The sequence below is a fragment of the Heliangelus exortis genome, chromosome 16 (assembly GCF_036169615.1).
Source record: "Heliangelus exortis chromosome 16, bHelExo1.hap1, whole genome shotgun sequence".
Lineage (NCBI taxonomy): Eukaryota > Metazoa > Chordata > Aves > Apodiformes > Trochilidae > Heliangelus > Heliangelus exortis.
Genome location: NC_092437.1, coordinates 12,809,455 through 12,822,571, shown reverse-complemented (window position 1 = coordinate 12,822,571; position 13,117 = coordinate 12,809,455).

Here is a 13,117-nt window from a genome sequence, read left to right as displayed (position 1 = left end):
ATGTTGCTAAAGGGTCAGGTGTGCGCACCTGTGACACACAGCAACTTTGCAAATGCAAGGAAACATTAGCATAAACTGCAGGGAGAGCTATTTAAGCTGCATTTTACCTTGTATTTGCAAGGAAATAGTTCAATGCAAATGTTGGTTACCACTGCCTGCCTATTAGTCACAGCTTATTATGCAGCAACTCAGCCATGTGTCCCAACCTTCTCCTAATGTCCAGGCTGCAATCCATGGGGGAAGCTGCTCAGCAAACACTCCAGTCCATGTTGCCAAACTGTTTTATCCTCATGCAATCTCATTGCTTCAGGGCCCTGACCCAGCTCCATCCTGCCTTGGCTCAGGGAGTTTTGTGTTGCTCCTGTCTGCACGATGCAAATCTGCTGAATGGGGATGAAGGGAATGGTGTGGCAAGAGAAGCTGGCTTGGAATAACCTCGTTGCCTTGAGGTTCTTCAAACCATAGAGAACAGCCTCTAGCAAAGCAGGTAATGTGTTTGAACCAAGATGATGGGTGATGGGTTTGGTTTTGCTGGGAAAGAGAAATTATGGGATGAGATAAAGGAGGCTTGCTGACTCCTGAAGGGGTGGGAGTCAGGGTGAGCTTTGAGCAGCTGCTGTTGGGGCTGGAAAGTGATAATGTATGGTAGAAAAGGTGAATTCCTCAATGACTGAATTTCAGGCTGGAAAGATATGATATTGGCAATATTTGAATGGTCAGAATGAAGACAGACTTATCCCCAGTCTGAGATCCTTCAGGGGTGAGGGAGCAGTGTTCATTAGTCGTGTAGTGTTAGTCTGAAGTGTAATCTGAAATAATGAAGGGGAGTAGAAATAGGTACAGAAGGTTGATTCAGGGGTGACTGTCTCATACAGGGGGTAACTAACATCTTAAATTATTAAGGGATAAAACTGAGGCAGAGTTCCAGAGCTATCTGGGCTGGCTGCTGGACAGGGAAAACCCTGAGCTGTCTGCAGGAAAGGGATAGACCAAAACCCCTAAAAGGTACAGTAGAACTGAACAATGGTTTTGTTTGTTCATTTGTTTGTTTCTTAGTTTTGTGTTAGTTTGGTGGTGGTTTGTGGGGAGCTTTTTGTTTTATTAATATGTGTGAAGGAGTTGTCCCCTATTCTGGCTCTTTTATTTATTTTTTTTTTTCCTTCAGATTACCTCTAAGGAAAAATGACAGTTGACCTCCTGTAAATAGGCTTGAGGTATTTCTGAATTAATATAAAAATAAGAAACTGGAAAAGGGAGTACAGTGTGCATGGGAAGGTAATGTAATCAGGACCTCTGGTAGCAAGCAAGCAAGTGGGAATTTGGTAGGTTTATCTATGTCTGCAAATAGAAATAATTGGTATTTTCTGATCAGAGAAGTCTCTGGACTTTGATTAGTAGGAGCCTTTTCAATTTGTGATTGAAATTCAGTGAGGTTGCACAGAGCTACATCTCTCTGTGCCATGCTCAGCTCTGACCAGTTTTATCAAAGCTATGGTGGGTCCCTTCTAGTTTATTGATGTTTTGGTCACTTATATGAGCTTGACTTGTCCGTTTTGGTCCACAGGCAACAGGCAGTTAACTTTGAAAGATTTTTACATGCATTGAAAAACTTCTGTGGCCTTGACCCCCAGATCAAAATGTAGTTTCTGTCCTGCTCAGCCCCTGCCCATGGGGGCACAAGTTTCAAACACAAGTTTGAAGATTACCCAGCTAACCCCCAATAGACAAACTGAGACCCCCAATTAGTCTGGTCCATGCAAATCCATAGGGCAGAGGAGGGAATCTCAAAGCTTTTGCTTAGGGAAGCACATACTGGTGTGTCAGTAGTTTCCAAGCTTTTATTCTGGATCTGTAAACTCTGTGTACAAAAAACAATGTCCAGAGGTAAAGTGGACCACACAGTAGTAGATTTAAGCCTGCAGATAGTAGACCGGTTTTTCCATTTAATTTTCAGAGGTCCCTTAGGAGTAATTTGTGGGATTTCCCCTGGGAATCATAAGCCAGGCACTGGGTGGCTGCTTGTGATGGGCCATAGAGTCAGAGAGAGGAGAGAAACTCCTGCAGCAGGTGCCAGAAGGCAGGTAAGCCAATTGCCATTGGAAGAGAAGGAAAGGAGAAGAAATCTCCTTTGGGAGAAACCAGACATTGGAGGAGAAAGCAGCTTAAATGGAGTCCTGAAACAGGTTGGAAAGTTGCCCCTTGTTCTGTCTCTCGTTCTTGCACGGCTGCTGTTACATCTTTCTTATTTTTCTGGGTTCATGCCAAGATCATAAAAAGCAGATAATGCCACATGCCATGCTGCAGAGCTCTCTGGAGATGGAGCAGACAGAGCGTAACACAGGGAATAAATCCTGAGGGACAAAGATAAAAAGAGAGAGGAATCTTCACATATAAGGTGCCTCTATCTGTCATGCTTACAGAATTGTTAACAAGTCATCACAGAGCAGCCCTGGTACAGCCTTGGACATGCAGTGTAGGGAATGGTCCACTTAGAAAACGTTGTTATCCAGTAATAATTTTAAACAATCCACCTCCATTATATTGGTGGCACAGTTAACTTTTATAGTATCTCCAGCCAGTGCAAGGAACATCTCAAGAACTTGGCGTGACCCTCCTGTATTTTCATTTCACTTTCATATTTTCATTTCTCTTAAGTGTACAAAGTGCAGTCAAGCCTGGTTTGCTTGTAAAATAAATAGGAGCATGTGGCAAAAAGTTATTCAGCCTTTGGTCAAAAATTCACTGTACCTTCTAGAGGACTGGAATGGGAGAACCAAACTACTGTATCTTCCCAGCACAGATGCTTACAGGGATAGAGACTGGGAAGGTAGCTCATTAAAGTCAGAGAGACAGAAGCAAATAATAAGGATTCTGTTAACCCTCCTGCATTCCTGTTTATTTAGATTACAGTGTTCTATAGCCATACGTACATAATACACAATCTAAATGCAAGTGCTCTTCCTTTCCCTGTTCCCAAAATTATCTACAGCTCTTCTTTCATCAAGAGTGAGCCAAGAGCACTGTAAGCAAAGGCCACTTTCTGCAGCTCTGGCAAGGATCACTAGGAACATCTATCATGGGTATTATCTGTTCATTGGCTTGAGACAGGTATCAGTCATCTGCCTCATATACATACTTGAAGAATGTACAGTTTCCTGTAACAGTCAGACAGCCATACATTGTCATACATCAAGACCCAATCCAGTGGTACTGAGTGTGATGGAAAGAAAAAACATTTCTTGACTTCTGGTGACTCCTACTCTATACTCTTTATTTTCTGTGTTAAAATATTTTAAAAGCCTCCCCTGTAAAAAGTAAACTATACTCAGAATATCCTACATTTTTATGTTGGACTAGCATAATTGTGAAAACCTGGCAGCTTTTTCATGAAAGACCTAAATTATCCTTTCCATCCTCATCCCAGTGCATGCAGCAGACTTTTCACCACTATTCTGCTTTCAACCTGAGCCTTAAAAAACCAAAATAATGGAGCACACTGAGAGACAGAATCTGGTATTCCCATGATGTTTCCTGGTGGGGAAAAAAAATTAAAAGCACGAAACAATAAAAGAACAAACTAAGATATTTTTTAATTTTTTTTTTTAGAAGCATAAACGTGAGCCAGTCCACACCAATTTGTCTGGAGCAAGAATTTGCTTGTTTTAAGGTGTAAGGTGAAGGTACACTCTAGATGTAACCTTTGAGACCAGTCCTCATCTTCTGTAAGAGGTCTCCAAAGCATAGTGGTTACTTTATTGGAGGGGCTGGCTGCAGAATGATGTTTCAGTAGAGTTATTTTTCACTGGGAGATCTGATGTCCTGAAGCACTGCTGTCTGGGGGACTTGGTGAGATACCTCAAATGTGTTGCACTATAGAGATTTATTTCCTTGTGTGAGTACATCATCTTTCAGTGGGGACGTCCAGGAAATCATCATTTGTGTGGAATTAGGGAAAGGAGTGTGTTTGCAGGATGGAAATGGGAGAGGGGCTAACACTTTACAAGCTTTCATGAATTTAGATACTCTGAAAATAGACTCCCCAGGACAAATGGTGGCCATTTGTTTGCATTGCTGAAAGTCTAACTAGACTTCACATGCTGGATTTTATGTACCTGGAACAGAACTTGTATTACCCCTTCATCTCCCCAGTAGCCTTTTCAACATCTCCAGCACTTAAACGCTGTGCTTCTATGCCAAAAGTTTGACCTGTATCCCTAATGCATCCTTTAACCCATCCTGACTCACCACATCCCCAAAATTCACTCCCAGAGTGATTTCATCTCCTGCACCTGCTCCCTGCCCCCCACACCAATCCTGTTGAAAGGAAAATGTACCAGTGTTCCTTGATGCCAGACTTGTCACTACTTCCCACAGCAATGCTGTGGCTGCAGCTGGAGCAGCAGGATCCCATTCCAGCTCCCTGGATGTGTTTTGCCAGCAGGGAGGAGGGCTGCATGAGAGGGAGTCTATGCTGTTGCAATGCTGCCCCCATCTCCTTCCCTCCCCTCCTTTGGCCTTTATGGATTACTGGTGAAACTCACTTGTACAGTTTGGATGTTTGATAGATAAAGCACGTATAAAAAGGAAAAAAAAAAAAAAAAAAAAAAAAAGGAAAAAAATATAAACACAACTCTCAACACTGTGCATTCAGTGTCTTTTCTTTCTAGCTTAAAAGAAGGAAGGTAAATAATGTCAAGTCAATGAATATCAGATATATTTTTTGACTGTACATTACAGTGAAGTGTAATCTTTTTTTTACAACTGCGAGTCCATCTTATTTATTCTTGTAAATGTTCCCAGACAATGTTTGTAATATGGGCTGTGTTGCAAATCCATAAAATAAATCTGTGATCTGAGATTAATGTTTTACTAAGAGACTCTTGTGCTTGTGCCTTTTCTTTGCACTTAGAGGGGACCATGCAATGCAGGTAGCACTGCTAGTACTGAGGTGCTTAAATGGAAAAAAAAAATAAAAATCAGCTGCTTCTCAGAGTGATGGGCAGCTGGTTTTGCATCGTGGCTGTCATTCAGGAGGGGTTTAAGAGCAGCAAAGTGAATTCACTGGGAGCTTCCACCTGGCTGCAGATCTTGAGTCAGTCCTCTCAGAAAGCTTGTGTAGGTAAGCAAAATATTTTTGACAATCATAGTTGTAGGTCAGAGCAAAGCATATTTTTGCAATGTTTTCTTTCCAAAAGGTATAACTGCATTGTTTCCTTGGTATTCAAGTGCTGAATAGTGATTGCTAATATGTTACTGAGATTTTTCTGGTGCTGACACACAAGGACTTTTTTGTGCAGATGTTGCAAAGCTGAACATATGACGGGGGTGTCAGCAGCAAACCCTTTCCCACACTCACCAGCAGGCTGCCATCCTCTGATCTTCTGCCCTTGCTTGTTGCCAGACACATGTGATGGTGCTTGCCAGGCAGTTAAGGAAGCACAAAGGAACAGGCTATAAGCAGGAGAGCAGATGGGGCTGCTGTGCTCTGAAGATTGATTTATTCCAGAATCCAAGCCAGGAGTGTGTCAACATTCACATCTTAGAGTATCAAAACAGTGGAGTCCACTCGTGCTTAGCTCATCCAACCTAGCTGGTAAGAAATATTTTTTTTAGCCTTGTTAATTAGCCTTGCTACAATTGAAAAATAAGGAGACTTCACAAGGATGGTAAATCTCCCATTTTTCTTAAAGCACATACTTGGAAACGTACTTTACTTTTTCCTTCTTTATGTATTTGCTTTTTTAGTATTTTGTTCTAGTTTTTATTACTATAAACAAAGCTGTCACTGTTCTAGGTAGTGTTAGGCCCAGGTACAGGTGGTTTTTCACTGGTCTGTTGAAGTCAAGTTACCAGAGAAAGTTACAGATTCATAGTGATTAATTAGAGTACAGCTTGGTGCTTTATCCAGATTCATCCAAAGCATTTCACTGACACTTGATGTTACCAACAGGTTGCATTCATGGAAGGTAAAGAGCAGAGAGAGTTCTGCCATATTCCAGGTGGTCTTACAACGGTACCCATTGAAGTGCTGCATGGAGAAACAGACACTCAGTCACCTTTCTGCCAAGCACGAGGCTAACATTGGGTTAAAGCTGCTGGGGGAAGAAAGGAGCAGAAGCCTGAACCCCACTGGGTTTCAGAGTGCTTCACACCTTGTTCCTGTTGCTGACTGACACCTGCCATGGTAGGAATCCAGCAGACAGTTTATTGAAGTCAGTTCCTGCCTTGAAGTTTGAGCTCCTACTTTTCCCTCCATCCCCACGATAACCAGGAGCATCACACTGGTACTCTGCTGCAAGGTCTTGACAGACTCTCTTTGCCTGAGCTAAAGCTCTCAGTTTCATGAATTAAACCTTTAAACATTCATTGTGTCTCATGCTGAGCTGATTCTGCAGCTCTTGTTTAAGAGAAACTTCCCAACTAGGAGTTACTCAGGCACAGCTGCCTACACGAGAGCTGCACCACTCAAGAGAGGGGACATGGATGACTCTTGGTGAGAAAAAAGCCTCTCCAGAGGGTGAGTCTGTCTTGGATAAAGTATTCTAAGGTGGATGGGTTGGATTGTCCTCTGGATGTGTCATTTTGCTTCACTGGTGGAGTAGCTGGGTGAGCAGTAGTGACTTGGGCAACTCATTTTGAGATGTTTACAGCTAAATGAGAGAGATTGTGACCTGTGTCATAAGTAAAATGGCATAAAGAGAGCAGGAACAGATTTAATGCTTCTTTCCTATGATTGGAAATTCTTCTGCACCATCTGGCTTGGCTGTTTCAGGTCTTCTCTTTCTTTTGTCAAGTCCCATATTTGAAAGAAAATGAAAATAGTAATTTTTTTTTTAAAATGTTATGCAGTGTTAATTTTACTTTTGTACGCCCAGGCATAACTTTGATTTACAGGAATTAAACCAAATAAAAACCTCGTACTCCTTCTTGAAATGATCTTGTCTTTTGTGAGTTATTTGTGTCTGTTTGGGGAGTATGTTATATTTCTTTTTAAGAGTGTATTTATAAATGGCTTGTAAAAGTTTACCCATAAAATGTTTATATATCATGAATCAGTAGCTAGAGTGCATTTATGCTACAGGTCAATAGGGTTACTTAAAAGTCTGTAACGTTTACTGATGTGTTTATAAACATCTATAATGGACTCTTTATGCCAAATGCAATATAATATTTAGTACTCCTTTATTAATACATTGTAAATTATATACCATTAAGATAAACTGTAACCTGATGGAATTTTCAGCAATGTGGTGAAATAGCCTTTTTTATTGCATATATAAATGGTTTCCTCTAAAACCACTGAGACAGAAAGCCTGGTCTCCATAAAAAAAAATCAGTGAAATATGCAGAACCTTATTCTGGAGTTGGATAAAGCCTGGAGTTCTAGCAGTAATCCCCTCAGTAGGCTCAGATGGGGGATGAATGTGAGCCTTGGTCCATTTGGGATCAAGAGGCTGAAAAGCTTGTACTAAATAACCTTTTATTTAAAATTTCCAAAGGTGGTGTGGTAGCATCCTTTCACTTGTGCTTTATGACTGAGTATTTTGAGAAGGAAGGAGAGGCCACCAGTTATTGCCTGAGCCTGGTATGTAGCAAACACTCAGCTCCATGGACTTTACCCCCTGCTCTTAGGAAAGTTCTGTTGTTGGTTTTTAGCATGGTAAACTTGGAACATCCTTCTCTGGATCCCAGATGAATCTTTTTTTCCTGCTAATATGTTGAATTGTGCTTGAACTGACTCTTTTTCCATCCACAGGACTTGTGTGGGGCTTCCAGCCCAGCAGCAAAGCCTTCCAGGAGTGCAGGGATGGAGGGAGCCTGGTTGTGCGCATCCCATTGCACGTGAACACGTTCCACCAGCCAAGTGGGGAAGCAGGTGTGTGTGCAAGTGGGGGGGGTGTGTGCTCACTTCTGTCTTCTGTCACCTCCTAAAAGCTGAGGATAAATGCACCTCTAGAAAAAAGAGTGACTGGAAGGCTTTATTGGTGGTGCTTTTGCAGTCTGGAGTGCTGACACTGAAAGGAGGGGTTGTCTGGGGAAATGCCGGTGATGCGCAAAGAACCAAAATGATTGTTTATTCTGGTGCCACAGGAACTGTCTTGCAAAGAAAAATAGGCTTTGACAAAGGAGGTAATGAGCAGCTCCACTTCTCTGTGCCTGTGTGTACCCGCAGTTCAGTTATAATTACACCACATGGCTGGATGTGTGAACACACTGATTGTAAGCAGCAAATTTCCAGCTGGTTTGGATAACACAAGGCATCACAATGTGTGATACTGGTTGCTACTCTGTCTGGGGTATGAAGGTTTAGCTGTGATCTGACTCCAAATTGACACTAAAATCCAAAATAAAAAAATCATAGAAATGTCACAGGGCTTGTTTTGCTTCTACTCTGTGTCTTACTGAAGTTGCTTGGTTTTCAGGTGCTGCAGGTAGAAATCATTTTACCTTTACAGAGCTGGTTTTTGCTCACTCCACACTAATGGTGACACCCTCTCCATTGCTGTAGACAAAAACTTAAGAAACATGCATGGTATGGGAGAAAGGCTTCTTTGGCATCTGGGGAGGAGGTTCCTGCCCATGGAGTCATGGAGGTTCTCCACACATCCCTTAACACATCCTTGGCACAAAACTGCAAGACCTGTTGCTCAGAGCTGTGTTGCATCCAGGTGAAGAAAGAATTAGGAGCCACTGTTCATTTTTACTATGTGTTTTATACAAAAGTCTAGAGCCTGCAAGCATTTTTTAATTAATGGAATCAGTTATATAGGTTCATTGCTTGCTGTGCTACCTGTATATGACCCTTTTCCTCTGGCTCACTCCAAGTTTCACTGCCTAAAAAAGTCCTTGTTGTAGGAAGTGTTGAAATAAACTCCCCTACGTCAAGAAACTCAAATCCCTCCAAGAACAGATGTGCTCACCCTGCAGTCAGGTCAGGACTGAAGTGTCAAGCTGTGGCTTGGCCCAAGCTCAGGGTTGGAAAGTGAGAAGCAAGTGTGGCTTGGGAGGAGGGCTTTGCCTCTGCTCCAGCTTTTGTACCTCTCAGACAAATCACAGCCTCTCACTGTCCTCCCACCCTCAAGTGGTGTGTGCAAGGTCCAAGCCTCTCACCCTTTAAAAACAGAAATCTGCAAAACCCTTCATCACACGATGAACAAGTATTAAGTCAAATCTTATTTTGGGCTATAAACATGCAAATAATTCTCTTTGACAAACTCCCACTGCTCGCTGTTGCTCAGGTGAATCATCTTCACAAGTTTGGAGATGAATTTTTGCAAATTGCAGCTTGGAAATGACAGGCCCAGGCTGAAAAGACACAGGAACACTGCTGGAATAGAAAGCAGATAGCAGTTTGCTGAAAGAGAATTTTGGTATTCTGCTCCTAACAGATGTTGTAACAGTTTTTGGTCTGAAAGCATGTTGAATAATGTCAGGATTGTATATGCATTGCTCTGTGGAAAACACTGCCCTTTCTCCAGTGCTGTTACTTTTTTCTTTTTTGTCTGCTGCTTTTAAAGTAATTTTCCCACTGTGGGCCCCACATGAAACTGCTCAGACAGCAGCAAGCATTTGAGAGCAGGGACTGTGAGGAGATTAGAGAGGAACATTTATTCATTTATTCCTGGGCATCATACTAGATTTTTAGGGAGATAACTCCATCACTCCAGGATAAAATTATTTGCAATTTTCTCATTCTCTCAGAGACTTCTGGGAAAAAAAAAAAAAAAAAAAAAAAAAAAAAAAGAGGGGGTGTGGGGATGTTTAGAACTTACCAGTCCCAAAGCAAGCCCTGAGGGATTGATAAGGACATGCTGCACCATTTGAGCCTGAGGGACAGCCCTATAAAAAAGTATTGCAGATGGGTTTAACCTTTTTTTTGGTAAGTACAGTCCCATGGAGTAAAAAGATGAAGGTGAAATTCTTTCCTGACATATTCCATCCAATTTGAAATTACCTCAGCACTGAACTCACTCTCTTTTGCTTTTTCTTTGGTCATCACTTCCTCATGTGAAGCTGCCCCAGCTCACAATGGGTAAGGGAATAGCACTGGGTAGCACTGGGAGGGGAAGTTCCAGGGGGCTGAGCCTCAGGAAGAGAGAGTCACAATCATTTAGATGAAATACAATTTTGCTGTTGTTTGCATTTTGCACCTTCCCTTTTGGGCAATCAGGCTGATTTTTCCTTAAAATTTGAACTTCTGTGCTGTGTATTAGGACATAAGGTCCTAAGGAAACCTCTGAGATCATCAAGTCCAACATTTAATCCACTGCCACTGTGGTCACCAGACCATGGCACTGAGTGCCACATCCAGTATCTGTATTAATGTGCTAAATATCTCTGTATATATGTGTGTAGAATATATACATGCACAACTTGTAATGTTTTAAGACTTTATGCTCACAGCTTTTATGCTCTTCATGAGCAAGTTTGAGGCTGTGTATATTATCTTGGGAAGGTGGTAGCCAGGGGGGAGGTGATAGATGGTGGAAGATGTGGGGGATGTTGCCTCCAGCAGCACCAAGGCCTCAGTTAGATGGCTTGGAGATTTTCTCCCAAAGCTTTCCAAACTTCATAGTTTATTTTGACCCTGACTGCTGTTTCCCTTAGCAACCTCTGTGAGGATGTGGCTAATCAGGTGACAGTAATTTAGTTTTTCTTACAGTCTTGCATCTCAGTGCAGTGGGGGAAATCACCAAGGCCTAGAATCCTTTCTTACTTCTGCTAAATGCAGAGCCTGAGCCTTTCCCTCCAGCTGAATTGAGTTAGGACTTCACCTTAATTTATATCACTCCTTTTGGAGGATTATTTGTGTGCTAGGAGGGGGCTTTGTTTGTTCACCAGCAGGGTAGGAACTGTGTGCTGAGGGGGAGAGGAGGCTACTGGGTGATAAAGAGAGAATTTAAATTTCTGAAAGCTCTCTTAAACCTGTTCAAATCTCTGTGCTGTGTAGATAAGGCCATGCTGTTCTGTGAGCTGACACAGTAGGAACAAACTTCTGGCATATGTGCAGCAGTTACAGCATTAGAATTGTAAAGCACCTGTTTTCTTGTTTTTAATCAAGGTAGGAGCAAGTTTGAAAGGATGATTTGTGTTGTGTGTTTTCAGCTACAAAGAGAAAAAAATCAAGAGGGGTTGGGAAGGAGGAGAGGAATCTGAGCAAACACAACCAGTCCCATATGATCAATCTGGTTGCCTCAAATGTCATCTGTTTTCTCTCAATTAGCTTTTAGTCTTAGGAAATCACAGATTTTAGTGTCATTTAGATGAGGAAAAAAACCATCTCTTCGCTGATGCAGCCCTTCCTTCAAGGAAGCATTAGTGTAAAATCAGTGTCTAAATGTACAGCAAGTTGGGAGCCAGTGGATTTGTTTTCCTGCTTAGAGACTTCTCTGGGTTGGTCTGACCAGGGAAGAGCAACCAGGTTCTGCCAAACCCCAACACCCTTTGCTGTCGAGGCTTTGTTTTCTTTGGCTCTACTTGCACGTAGAAATTGAACAGACTTAAAAATTTTGGGTACCCTGACTCCCACCCAAAGAAGAATATGAATATATTTTAAAATTGTGATTAAAACGTTCTGCAGACTTACACAAGTCGTGCAAGGATGTGAAGTGTGTTGCTCAGCAGAACACTTCCTTGCAAACTCTCTGTTCTTGCACTTTCTGTCTCTTTCATTGCTTTCTTCCCTGTCAGCTCTGAGATTGGCCAAGTGCAAAGCTCTGGGTTGGATTTCAAGTTCTGCCTTCAAAATCTGAGTGCCATGGTCTAGCCCTGGTTAGAGCGAGGTTGTGGGGGGAAAAAAGAAATTAATGTATTTTCTGATTACAGAAGTACTACGTCGATCTGAAGCTCAGGTATAGCCATGTTTGTTAATAAGTTTATTAATCAGAATTATGGTGTTAAAAGAAAATGCTTGAAAGGGTAAAGAAAAAGCCTGTGTAAAAGGTAAAATGCATTGTTCTGTGGCTGAATTCTCAAAACAAAATCCTGAGATGTTCCTAGGTAGTGGAGAGAGCAGCGTAGGACCTGGAATTGCTGTAAAATGGAGGGAATCAGAACAATTCCTTCAAAAAACATGGTGCACCAACACAGCAGTAGCCAAACTGTACAGAAGATCACCTTCCCCTACAAAAAATCTGCATCCTTGGATACCCATCCGTGTGGCCCAGCCAGCTGTCAGGTTCAGAGGTGCTGCTGATGGGAAGCAAAGCTCTCTCTGTACTACCTGCTTCTTTAAAAAGTGGCCGCAGCCCATGGGAAAGGGACATGGTGAGGACCACCAGGACCTCCTGGCAAATGGTTGTGGGTGTGAGAGCTACCAAGGGTGCTGAAAAGAGAGAGCATCCCTTCAGGCAGCCTTTGAGGGAGACACCAAGTAGAAGTGGATGTATTTATTTCTCTCTGCATACTCTAAAGCACAAATAATTCATCAGGAGGAAATGTGGAGGCCACTCTGGCACTCCTGAGTACCTCAGGCCACCCCCTGTGCATGCACAGTGCTGGCAGTGCCATTGCCAAGGATTGCACTGGGGATCTTGGGAGGGTTGAAGCTCCCACCTCTGGGCCTGAAACTGGGGGAAAATCCTTGAACTAAGTAAAGGAGAGAAGATGCCTATGGCTGCTTTTGTCAGACATCAGCAGAGAGAGAGAGAGAGATGTTAGAAATGTACTAATGAGCCTTGTTCACGACAAAACTGCTGCCCCCAGGCAAAATTTTGCCAGCTTGTTTTCCTCTCTTTCAGCTCGATATATCAATTAAACTATGACCAAAGCATAAAAAGTTATAGCTTGATTTTTCAAGAACATAAGCAATAGCATTTCTTAAATGCAGCAGTTTCCCTTTGTCCAGAAGGAATCCATGTTTTGGCTTTCTCTACGAGATGCCAAAGAGGTGTTCCCCTTCATGATCCCCACAGCACGTGTGCCTAAAAACCATAATCCTTCTGCTGTTGTCTGCCTGGGTGCTCTTCTGAAGGCACTTGCAAGGGCAGCATAAAAACAATTGGAGATGGGAACATTCATTGACTTTAAAACGTGCTGGATGACAGCTCAGCCTGACTTCCAGCACGAATGATCAGAGAAGAACTGATTCTGCCAGGGAATATCTGGTCCCACATCC